General features: G+C 41.4%; 1 long non-coding RNA gene across 1 annotated transcript in view; it reads left to right on the top strand.

Annotated features, from left to right (window-relative positions):
* Positions 1-6,986: 6,986 nt before the first annotated feature.
* The window catches only part of LOC116391880 (uncharacterized), a 24,709-nt gene continuing 18,392 nt past the window's right edge, over positions 6,987-13,303 (top strand). Inside the window, exon 1 of the long non-coding RNA XR_004213297.1 lies at positions 6,987-7,198. This is a non-coding gene — a long non-coding RNA (uncharacterized LOC116391880). The remainder of the gene's footprint in view (positions 7,199-13,303) is intronic.

Here is a 13,303-nt window from a genome sequence, read left to right as displayed (position 1 = left end):
TAGACCCATGACAACTTGGAGAGATGAATTATATTCATCTTTTGGAATATCTGCAGAATAAGAGGGAATTTGATATTGGCTCGCTTTTTCTGTTTTTTCTCCTCTATTGTTTTTCCAACCAGCTCTTTGATGTCCTCTTGTTATTGTTGGGGGACGTCTGTGCAACCCTCTGCTGCCGGAGCTTTGATATGCTCCGGCAGGGGTTAAGGGTTAGCGTCCAGAGGTCCAGGGCCAGGACGTCCTAACTTCTGTCTTGGAGAGGGCTGACCCTTGGACCTGAGGGTTGGTCAAAGAGTCTCCAGATTCCGCCTCCCTTTGATGAACGCTCTTTCACAGCAGTTAATTAGCCAGGGTGGCTAAACTTTTAGCCTGGGCGTGAAAGAGTCTGGGATAGCATGTGTGTCCAAGACATTGACCGCTTTTTTTGTGTGTCACAAGGTCTTTTGAAACAATGTGGTTCTTGGACAACTTGTTTGCATTGGATAGTGGGTGAATGCTGCAGTCTTTTCACAAGAGCTCATTCACCAGGAGGAGTTATGAGAAGGCCGTTCTGGTAATGAGGAGAAGTCCTTGACATTTCACTCGTTACCTCTAATCAACTACATGATTTTTCTCTTTTCCCCTGTCTTTGTTTGCTCTATGTTACAGGAATTAAAGCGAAATAGAGGACCCTGAAAATGGCAGTTGCAGCCAGTGAATTTCATTTTAGGCCACCGCTACATACAGTATCTTCCCCCTAATCTTCACACAGTCTTCGGGGGGCATTGATAAAAATTTCTGAGGATATGGCTTTCATTAAGTAACCAGGGAGCGGTCAGGGTTTCAGGTAGGATCCAATTTTCACTTCATCTATTCTAACAACTTCTATAAGCAGTCATGAGCCAGACTGGTAGCCTCAGCTGTAACACACTTGATTCATCACCACTCTAATATCAGTTATTTGCTGCTGCACGTCAGGGATAATAATTTCCTGTGTATCAGTAGAAAAGAGCAAATAAAGCCTGTTTGTTAAATTTCGGCAAGGCAGTACACCTCCCCTTTTCGTCCTGGCCCTGAGCGCACAGGCCTATCAGGTAATATACTGTATTAACAGCAATAAAGTAGCAAATACTTGAGATATGTCTGTGCTTCTCACTGCAGAACATGTATGTACAGTAAGTCATTAAGCACCGGGGACGTACTTAAGATTTCTTTTCCTACCAAATCGTCTTTAGCCTAAGGCAACCTTCAATCATTTGCCCACAGTGCAACATCAAATAACATTTCATTTCATGTTGTTTGTGCTTCGGATAGTGGGAGGAGAGAGCCGAGTTGGGTCTGCTTGATATTGTAGAGATATTGATCCGCTATTGAGTGCACACTGTGTCCAGACAGTTTCCATCCCCAGGGACCCAAACACTAAATCATTCTCTCATTTTAAGCTAACTTGTGTGTCTGCCGAGCTGCCAGCTCTTCGGGTAGACAAACTTTAAAGTGGAATAGTCTCATTCTTCCTGCCTGACTCTCTCTTTCTCTTGTGTTTTGTCTCCAGCTTTGCATCCATCTCTTACACCATTGCACCTTATATTGATTAAAACGTAGCTGCTGCCACTACAAACTATGATCTTAAAGACGTGTTCCCAAACAAGCCCCTTTTGTCTTAACAAGCATGGAAGGATTTTAGGAGATTTAAACTCTGCCTGTGATTTAAACATCAAGGCTTAACCTCTTTCTTTGTGAATAAGGAGTTGGAGCGGATGGGGCTGCTCTCACCGTATATTGATGAGTCAGTCATTCGTGGATACGTGGAGAGAAAAAGATTTAACCGTTTTGCTACTTGAATATGTATCTCATGTGTATGATCGACCACAATGTTTCTCATGTATGATGGTGCAGTAATGTGGAAAAGTTCAATCTCCAAACACAATGTTCATTCATTATCAGAAGAGAGCCATTTTCTGAGCTTTTAATAAGCCATCAACAAATAGAATATAACTTTATGATACATCATGAATCACAGACACAGACAAGGATCATAACTGTAAGGATTCAAACTGTTCCGGCTCTGCTATCATGTATAAAGTCATCAAATGATGAAGCATTCTGTGTGAGGATCATAATGAAATATTCAATCAGACAACTCTCATACTCTAAACTATTTTCTCAAGTTAGTATTCATCTGTCTGATCCGATGATCGCTGGAGCGCATAGTCTCTCCATATGTGCTTTTGTGTTTGTTATGTGCCTGTGTATGCAGTGTGCTTTGTAGTCAGGCCATGTTTTGGAGTGCTCGGCGCCTGTTCTCCAGCTCGGCCACCTGCAGCTGGGGATCGATCAGCTCTCTGGCACCCCAGCCTAACCCCCAACCGACCGGCCCCCACCTCCAGAATCCCATCCCATCCCTGGCTGTATCAAGCAGACCAATCAGGCTGCCTGTTTCTTCATTTCTCTGGTCTGAGTGAAGTTCACATCAGTAAGATGTCAGAGGACACAAATACCAACGTAAGTTGACACAAAACTCACAAACTATAAATATGCAATATGGCATGGAGAGCAATTTGAGAAATAGGCGATAGGAGGATAATTTGGACTTTTTCAGGCATATCCTGTATGTTAAATAATTTTTATTTTGTTTGATATCATATATCAAAAGGAAATAAGTGTTTTAGATAGCGCAAAGGTAAAACTCTGCCCATCCTCCATTCCAAACACTTAAAACTAAGAAGGAGATTTGGCGGGCTGCTCACTCAAATCCCTCTTAGTTTAACTCCTACACCTCGTCAGCCTCGTCGTGGCACATCGGTTTTGACAAGAACAAACTGGTCCTGCTAGAGAAGTGGAGGTTGGGCCAGACCCTTACAAGGCACTCCCCGCTGCAGAGCCAGAGGAGAGAAGTTTCCTATTATCAAGGACTCTCCCTTAATGATGAAAGTAAACAACATGAGCAAGAGTGTTTAATATTTCATGGCCCACCCACAGGTGTAGCGGTGTGCTGGGAATAACACATACATCCACACATACAATGCGGGTTTGATTAAGATGAGGGTATTGCCACTGTTGCAATTGGCCAGCTCTCCCGTGTGTGTGTGTGTGTGTGTTGAGTCTTGAACGTATTTGCTGCCTCAGTCTTTTTTTCCCTCTCCACTCTCCCTCTCTCCTCCGCCCTCTCTCTGTGGTGATATATGGAACATATGGGAAATTATTGTGGGGTTATAAAGGGCTGTTGACTTCAGCAGACATGCAATAAATTAAGCTGTTTGTGCAGGGGAGGAAAAACACGAGCTCTTTAGGAACACTTAGTGCAGATTTCCTGTACAGACTTTACTCTCCTTCTCCTTCTCTCCCTCTCTTCCTTTCTAGCTCCTCCTTTTACCCTTCAGCCAGTTCCCTCTGTCTCCTCTTGACTCCCTCTCACTGTTTTAACACAGGCCACAGCACAATCTCATTCTGTTCTCCTAGTTGGTGGTAACACAGTGGGATATATCCACACAAATTATCCACATAAAACTCGTAAAGCCTGGAAAATATTTTAATAGTTTCCGCACCCCCTTAGTGGCAACAAGCTGCATGTGCAGAGCTGGTGAGCAGCACCAGCGTTATTGGTGCAATTAAATGTGAAACACAAGAGAGGAACACGAGGGAGTGGGAGCCCAAAATGGCTGTAAACAAGGAAAATGACACTTGACAAGTTGTAATTTATGTACGTCGTTTCAAAGCCAAGAGACTCACCGTTCCTACACTGGCAGGGAAAGAAAAATAAAGGCGCAAGGAGCCAGGCATTACAGGAACTATGCACAGAATGTTATTGAATCAAAGCCACACAGAGACAAAAAAGGGAAACAGAAAGCAGTGACTTCAAATTCGAAGCATGATGAGCAATGCACAGAGAGAGAGAGAGAGACAGGAAGTGTGTGAGTATATGTGTGTCAGAAAGAGGGAGATAGAGAACGCTTTGCAAAATGATTGTACTCAAAGCAAGCACGGGATTGGGGGGGAGGCCCTTGGATACAGGAATACTCTCCTCATCTCAAAGAATGCTAAATAACACACACATACACACTTACACACACACCTACACACACACCCACACACACACAGTCTGTCTGGGGAATAGATGCCATTAAACAGAATGAAATAGGACTTGAGCTCTCATACCCCAAACCCATCCAGAAACAAATCAGCGTCACCATTTATGAGTTTACTCTCTTTCCAAAATGAGGACAAAACTGAACCAAAACAGTCACGGCAAATAGGCACACTAAGGAAACTGAAGACGTTTGTCATGTTTGATGAAAGCCTCCAATGTTTCCTTCGACAACAGCAGCCAAAGCCAGATGTTTACTGTGATAGTTACATTTTGTGTTTTCACTGCCAATGCGCTTGTTTAACTAGCTCAGCAGACAATATACCTGTGTAATTTTAGATTACACTGTGAACACAGTGATTCCAAATGGTCTATTTCATTTGTTTATTCGAATGTTACAAGAAAGTTCCAAGATAAGTGGCACGTTCTTTGAAAGTGTATCTGAATCAATTTGCAGCACTTTTAAACTTTCCACAGTACAAACAGGTTTTTAAAAACGTGTCTTTTAAGTAATTTGTCTTTTTCATCATGACTAAGGCCCTTTTCCCTCACAGCACCAACCCCCGCTATTTAACAGCTCTCAAGTTTCTTATCTGCTTTTCAAGAATTACATTTAAAACCAAATGAATGAAATGATCTAACGCATGTTAAGCGCAGCATAACATTTTTCTTCAAAGTTGTTCGACCTGCTCAAGGCATTGAACGGGGAAAATTGTTTAATTTGAGCAAACTGAAATCACTTTACTTGAAAGTGCTTCTTCTCTCAAATGTGATCCATTTGTTTGCACTAAATTCCACAGTGGACCTAAGGAAGTAATGAAGATGAACCAAAATTTGCAAGACTTCACAGCATATATTGAAGCCCTTTTGCCACGTAAATATACAAGTTAAATTTGCAGTGTAGATATCCTGTAATTTGCAAAATGACAAGATGCTTGTCTGCACCAAGCACCTCCAATTGCAGCTCATTAACTCAGTCAGGGGGAAAGCATTCTACAAGCGCGGAGAGAAACTATTAAAATACTTCCATTAACTGGGAGAAAAAAAAATACCCCGGTTCCAGCCCAAAGTGTCTTCATTTGGGCTCAAATGTGAGATATGCCGTTGCTATGGTAATATGGCAATGGCTGTCGCCCTCCTCCCAGCTGTTGGTGGGTTTTGTGTGCGAGAGAGAGAGAGAGAGAGAGAGAGAGAGAGAGAGAGAGAGAGAGAGAGAGAGAGACTGTGTGACTGTGTGTTTGTGTGCGTGCACGCATGCATTGATGCTGCCTCCGTGCTGTGTTCCCCCTTTCAGTCTTCAGAATAGTGTCTCTACTAATCCGTGAAAGTTGCGGCGCTCTGAACCAGTGGCCAAGCCTTTTCCCACTGAACCAAGGCCCAGGGTCTGCGCTCTGCTTTACACTTGATTGGTCCCTCCCGTGGCAGGACTCCCCTCCCTGCTGGGCGTGGGCCCGTCCCCCTCGCTGGGCTGCTCAGCACTGCCTAATCGCCTTCTCCCCACCATAATTACCAGTGCTGAGCCTAGGACTCACTAACACACCATTAAAGTCTGGCCAGTCAGTCCTCACCAGCCATCACACATCCAGCACTTAGAACAGGCCCAGAGACTGGCCTAAAACCAGGCCCAACTCCACCAACAGAGCACCTGTTCATGCCTGGGATGCCCCGCAGCACTGTGGACTTGGCTGGTGCTGCTGCTGGGTAAGAAAAAAGAGAGGGGGTTGGCAGCTGTGCTGTTGTCCTCCTCCCCCTGCAGTGGAGGTGATGTGTTTATTTGGGCTGGGATGCTGCAGTGAGAAGCTGTGAGAGGTAACTATCTCCTTGTTGTGCTCTACAGAGTACCAGAGAATCCACCCTGCAGAGACAGAGCCCTTTGATATATGACCACTTCAAACCCACACATACAATGGAAGCAGTCAATTGTGGAAATAGCCCAAGTTGATGTTGTGTGGGCAAGGTGAGACACATTTGCTTTGCTCAAAACCAACCCTGCACTTTATTTCTCCTGTATATATATTTTCAGCAAAGCAAATACGAAACATATTTTACATTCTGGACATTGACAATCCTGCGACGTGTGTAAAATCAGAAATAGAAATACTCCCACTTTCAATTTTGTTGGACCCACGAGGTTCCAAATTTCCAACTATTGCACCATTGGTGAGAGCATATGGGACAAGCCAGGTGAAACGCAGTGACCTGGCAAACAGTCCAAAGGCTGATGAGAGTCGGGTACACGTCAGAAGGCACTGGGTGTGTTGGCACAAACAGTACCCAGAATGTGGATCAGAGAGACACCCAGCACTCCTTAGCTTATTACTCTCTTATTAGGAACATTTTTGCCTTGCATGGTTTGGCAGAGTCCCGCTAGCCACCCTCTTCACATGGCCCAGGCTCTGTCAGAGCTGATCAAAAGACATTTCTTAACATCTCCAGACGCCAGGGAAAAAAGGAGAAGAAAAGAGGGAGAGAAGAAAAGAGCCAGAAGGGGGCATACTGCTCTCTCTTTACTCTGGTCTTTTGGTGAATGAGGACTTTTCACAATGCCCTCTCTTTTTTCTTTATTTTTTCATTCTTCTATTGGCAAAAAATAGAAAGAAAAAAAAAAGAAAAAAACAGCATTTCCCATCGCGTTTCACCAAATTGTTTTTGCCATATCAAAAACAATTGTCCTCAGGTGAAGAATGCGCCTGCAGAATTACAACCATTCCAGGGGGAGAAAGAGGTCTTCACAAATCTGAGTGGCTTCCAGGCAGCCAAGACCCCCTCGAAGTGGTAATGAAAAGTGTAACTTTAGCCTCCCAGCTGTACGTCTCAATCCATAATCCTTCCCCAAAAACCTCACCGTGGTGCTGCCTACCACTCCCATGGCGTTCCCAGCCTGTGCCGGGCTGGGCCTGCACTGATTTATGAGGCAGTCCTGTGTCATACTCCCGACCTGAAAAGGATTTCTTCTCTTATATTTACCAGGGTGGTCAGGGCAGCTCTCTGGAATCACACAGAGCCCAGTCTCCGGGGCCTCAATCCCAGAAAGTCTTTTTACCCCTCTGTGCCAATAACCTGGACATTTTGGACATTACCAGAATCAGACGAGTCTCCAGTGTTTCAATAGTGGTGTGTTTCATCAGTGCAGAGGTGAGTGTCTGTGTGGGCGTGTGTGTGTGTGTGTGTGTGTGTGTGTTTGTGTGCGTGCAGAGCTGTCTGCGACAACGTACAGTAGCTGGGTTAGTACCTGGTATGTATAAGCATGTTCAGGATTGGTGGCTTGGCCCGCGAGGTGACAACTGGTCCACAAACCTACGAAATGCAGACAGTTAACACATCAGCATGTTTTAGATGGTAAAAGGGTTTTTATTTTGTTGATCTTTGTACATTTTCACATCCATTTTTCAGTTGCAGTTTCATAGAAATGCAATAATTTGGAAATCTCATGCATGAAAATATCCATCTCCATGACTTTAACTTTGGTCATTTCTATTTAAGGCTCAGAACAGTATTGGAGGAAAAGCATTTTACAGTAATCTCCTGGTAGCCCAAGCTAACTACTGTGAACCACTAGATTAAAAATGTATTGATATCCTGTAAATTATTCTGGCAAAGTCGAAAAGGAAGAGGCTAATTGGTAGAAGTATAACTAATTGATGACGTGTGTGAATTACAGATTTTCAAAGAGTTGAAAGACATAAGAGAGAACCGTCTCCAGCAGGTCTGTCCACCACAGTTTTTCCTCTTTGGTGCATCTGACTTGGGTAAAATCTACAGATTGTACTCGCCCACACTGACTGAGGATCCAGTAAGACATGAGAGATAAGAGCTGAATGCGTGTTGGTAGGTGAGATGTTCACTGTGCATCCACTTCAAGTAAACAAGCCAAGGTGACCTCTGGAGAGATGGGTTTATACATCCCATGGTTGGTTGTCTATGTATGTGGAGGTGGGAGCAGCGGGTGGTTGACGCAGACTCTAAGGAAGGGATCATCCTATTTTATGTGTGTGCGTGTGTGTGCCTGAATTGTGCTCACTTATGTGTCTTTTATGTATGTACATTTAATGCGACAGCCATGTGGTTAACACTAAACACTTACTGGTACATTCTGAGCAAAAAAATGAAAGCATTGCTGCTTGGAACATGCACGGCGCATGCCTGATATAATCCACATTTTGCACCAAATATCTTGGTTGAAGGTGCAAATTAAGAGATCGCGTTCCTACAAATTGCCCTGAAATTGATATTACCATCATCACCCGACCAGAATTTCAAAGAAATTAGGCATGACCTGAAAAATACGTTTTGACCAATGCAAATGCAGACAAAATGGCCGCTGTTGCTAAGCTAACGGGGAGGAGGAAGATGGAGCTGAAACTCTTTGAATGCTGTTTGAAAGCAGCACGTTCATAGTTGACTTTTAACAATATTAAAGCAAAAAACACACACAATGGAGGAATTTGTCTATTGTCCTGCTAGTTTGAGCAGCTAATAGCTTAAGCAGCTTAATTCTCTCGTACATTTTGTTTCAGATATAAAGCATGTGCTGTGTTATGCAGGCGGTTCCCTCTCTCAAAGGTCCCCTGACATTACAGCTTCAGATTGACTTTTGAAACACGCAATAGTTTTCTTAGCATGAGGTTGTTTTTATTTACACCATATTGAGAACAATGGTGTAAATAAACAGCACATACTTCACCCAACTTCTGTAGCAGAAAAGGCAACTACTTAAATATTTTCAGCCTGAATTGGGAGTTATGAGATGAGTAAAATGTGACAGCTTCATATGAAAGTCTGTTTGAGTCTTTGCAGTTGAAAGCCTTCATAGTATGACACAAGGAAAGCCTTCAAATGTGTTATCCTTTTTTTTTCTCCCTATGCGTTAACTTTGGGAAATCATGTGAGAGATATTTTTCTTTGTAATCGAGATTTAAAGGATAAGATTGGTAACTTTCTCTTCCAGTATACTTTTCGACTGATGTCAGATTTTAAAGTGTAGATTATGGAGGTGAATATATTTTGGGGGTTTTGAGTATGCTCCATCATGTTTAAAAGTTTCTATGACAGTTTAAAGTTGGTTATAGCAAAATAAAGAAAGGACTGAAAAGAAAGAAAAAGCTTTGACATATAGTGGAAATTTAAATTTGTTTTTCATTTTTTTAAACCACTTCTTTATATTAATTTTGTCATCAGATTTTTTACTGTAAAATAAAATTTCTCATTAAGTAAATCGATTTATATGAACACCGTTTTCATTCACTTTTGATACAGTTGACCTACTGATGTAAATACAACACAAAAGATTCATATAGAATTGAAGATTTGTGTTGTGGGGATGTCTGAGTGTCTAGATAAGTAGGAGGGACTCTGCTGACAGATGATTGTCCTCTCTACAGATGAACATACGAAAAACAGATGGTGGCCTTTCATTCTGCAAACTGAGAAGTTTCTCGTTTCAGCGGAGAAACATCTGATTTGACTCACAGTTTTTGATCAAAAACTCTGCTTCTTATTTATCGCATATTATTAGATTATGATGAGAGCCTACCATGCTAGACAATGTCCCTTGAAGAAATAAAAAGACTTGAAATAAAAGATTCTTCTGCTGGTTAGACACCACCTTGAAACAGAGAGCTAATGAACTTCGTTGTCTTTTGATGCAGCGCATGAAGTTTTGCAAATGAAAAAAACAATTAAAAAGAATTACAAAGAAACATACAAACAGATGGCTTCTTCAACAAACAGCTAAACTAACACAAAGTATAATCACTTTCTAATTGTTCTCGCAGATACCATTTGTCTGACATAAGCTGGAAAAGTTTTCAACAACGCAACAATAACTTTCTTTTCTCCATCTGCTGAAACTAACATTTAAATCTATAATGTCGATTTATAATTGTTTCTCTTAAGTGAAAAGTATTTGGGTGTGTGTACAAATTCAAAACCAAGTTCATGCGCACACAAATTAAAAAAAATAATTGAGAGTTTTAATTTCAAGACACCTGTGCTCCCTGACAGTGAGATTGTACAATTGTATCTAAATTCAGCAATAGTTTTAACAATCAAATTCCAAAATCGCCCCATTACTTATCTCATCAATGTGATAATTTCAAGTGTTTTACGTATTTTTTAAAATCAGAATAAAAACACTTGAAATAGCTACCTTTTACTATCGTTTTTTATATATTGAATAAAACTATTTTTCCATAACATGATTTATTTACTAAAACTAAAATTAAATTAAATTAAACTGCACACCCTACAGACTTAGCTTTTAATGTCAGTAACAATTTCAAATGAATTATTAAGTGTCCCACTTTAATTTCACATATATTATAAAGTCAACGGTTATGGAGCACTACTTATTCATAAAATGAAAAGTTCAACACTTTTAATCACGCCATGGTATTATTTGAATGTTTCCGTTATTAAAGAAACACAGTAATCCTTTTTTAAAAATGTTTCATAATAATTATTTTACACTTACTGTCTTTTAGTAAAAGCGAGCGATAAAATGTCTTTGGTTTTAAAAATGAATACACTGAGTGTTTCGGTACCAATCACAATACACAGAAAAAAGGAAACTGAGCTGAGGAAGATGATGATGATGATGATGATGATGACTGAGAGAATTGTGAACACAAATGCATTCAAAGAAGTGGGAGGCCTGCTTATATCACAGAGGCCCCACATTCATTTTGTCGAGTTAAATTGATTCACCTGAAGGTTCTGGTCACATATTCCTTTAAATGCACCTTAAATGAGCTCAGCCATAATTCTAGTGTACAAAAGGGACATGTCAGAGTCACACAATTGAGGAGAAATAAATAGGGAGTAGGTTTTTGTGGACGTTCTTCAAAGGCGCTCCAATTTCACACCGTCAAATTAAAGCACCCTTATACTTTAGTTCCATGAGTGTTATTCCTGCTGTTTGGTCTGCAGGCTTTTTTTCTTATAGGTATTATTTCTGCAATCTGAGAAATTATATTTTGGAGTTAAATTAAGTAAAATGATTTATATTTTGTAAAAATACTTCAACTGTTAAGAAATTCTTTAAAATGTACCGTACGTCATTTAAACCTGCATTTAGACTTGAATATTGATGGATTGACACTTTTTGTTCGCTGCTTTTCTGCAACTTATAACGGTCCCATTCAAATTTGAAGACATGCAGTCATATCTGGTATTTATCAGTACTCTATTTTGACTGCTGATGTATATTTTGGATGAAAATTTGTTATCACTGGCGTTATACCTGTCCTACCATCACGACACATCACATCTCGACACACGTCTGAGCTGAGTGCTGTCATTCATCACGTTTTGCTCTGGGAATATCCGCTGCATGTCACTCAATATTTGCAAAAGATGACATACATGATATGTGACCTGTGCACATGTTAGAGCTGGAGCTGATGTTGATTTGAAGAACACTGATGTGCAAGTTTGAAAGAGGAAGTGCAACTGACAAAGTGAGGAGATTTAGAAACCTTTCGCTCTGCTTATGTTTCTGCAGCTACATTTTAGCTATTGAAGCTAGACAACACCTGCCATCTCTACTGCGGAGCGATTGGTAAAATTGTGCCTAAATATAAAAACCAGCGGATACAAAAAGCAAAGTGAGATTAATATTGGTGTTTCTATGTGTGATACACTTGAGGTGTTCCTCCAGGTTACATAGTGCTGACAAATGTACATTATGTAAGCAAGAAGTTAACTGCCAAAGTCCTGCAGCTTGTTTACGGTGACATCTCATTGCTTGATCGGTGGGGTCCTGCCAGTGTGTGTCTTTATTAGTCAATATGCAATGCTGACGTGGGCACCCCAGCAGCAGCAGTGACAGCCCTTATCCCTCCTCTGTGCCTCACCTCATACTAAGCTCTGGATTTGAAGGACAGGCAGCTCAGGACAGAACAAGTGTGCCAAAGCAGAGCGTAAGCAAAGCTTTAGAGCAACAGGCCACATTCTAGTGTATCTTTCTCAGACAACAAGTACACCACACCCACTGCTTTAAAAGGACATGTCACAGTGAATGTATCATCTGCCATACAGTCAGGTTTGGCCAAACAAGAGTTAAAGGGCAACGGTCATGAGCAAGAAGTTATCTGTTGAGTGTGTGAAGTCGATCTGTAATGAATCCATCAGCCCAAATCCTCACATCTTTTTTTTAAAAGCCCCAATATCGGGCAGATCTTGGATCCCTGCAGCAAAACCACTACAAATCAACAACGTTTTGTTAAATTATGAAAGAACACGATGAAAACATAGTGAAACAGACTGTTATTTCCTTTAAATCTGTGGGCTGAGTTCTTTATTCCAGAAGGAAAAGTTTGCTCCCGGGGAGCACCAGGAGGTGCTGTACAACAGTTAGCCTTTGATAGCACCAGCAAAAACAAACATGGCTGATGAGGGGGGTAGGGCCGACAGTAACATACATTATACTTGTTTTTACTGTTAAAGGAGCTTTGCGAGCCTAGAGCATCAATATTGAAAAAAACAAATATCCCCCTACATGCCCTCCTACCTGGGGCTCAGGGAGGAGATGCACCCTGCTATGACCTCAGCGGAAAAATTCAAAGTCATGTCAAAAACTGTAGCGCTGTTGCTAGCATGGTTGCTAAGAAGCATTCAGCAATGCTTAGCAACCCACAAAGCAACATGCCGCAATCGAAAGTGTGTTTCTAGTAAAGCCAGCATGCAAACACCGGCCACTTGTGCTGTTGAATTAACTACATATCACAACTTCTGCAAACTGTTTTTATTTTAGCTGAAATGTCAGCTGGTTACTTGTATATTTTAAATTATTTTGGACATTCCATCAAATTATCTTTATTATTTATATCACAAGATTCTACTCTGACTCTAGCAGGACAGGTGAAGAAAGAATGGGCTTTACTGGATTGATTGACAGCATTGAGTGTTGATGGTTTGCTTCATTGAGTCCCAGATTAGCCCCAGCAGAAAGTGATAAACTAAAAGACGAAGCGAGGCGACCTGGTCCTCCCTCGTCCTCATCTGAAGTGCTAAACCTCACCCTGACTTTGCAACGCTGAGGCTTGTGAGTCACAACTGTGAAGATATAATGTTATTTAAACCCAATCTGTCACCAAATGGAGCGAAGAAAAAAAGCTTGCCAAGTGCACAAGTCCAACATCACCACTTATGAGACTCTCTCACACACACACACACACACACACACACACACACACACACACACACACACACACACACACACACACACACACACACACACAC

Source organism: Anarrhichthys ocellatus, unplaced genomic scaffold, assembly GCF_004355925.1.
Source record: "Anarrhichthys ocellatus isolate YVR2014 unplaced genomic scaffold, GSC_Weel_1.0 scaffold27, whole genome shotgun sequence".
Taxonomy (NCBI): Eukaryota; Metazoa; Chordata; class Actinopteri; order Perciformes; family Anarhichadidae; genus Anarrhichthys; species Anarrhichthys ocellatus.
Note: the sequence above shows the minus strand (reverse complement) of the source record. Positions and strands in the feature narration are given on the sequence as shown.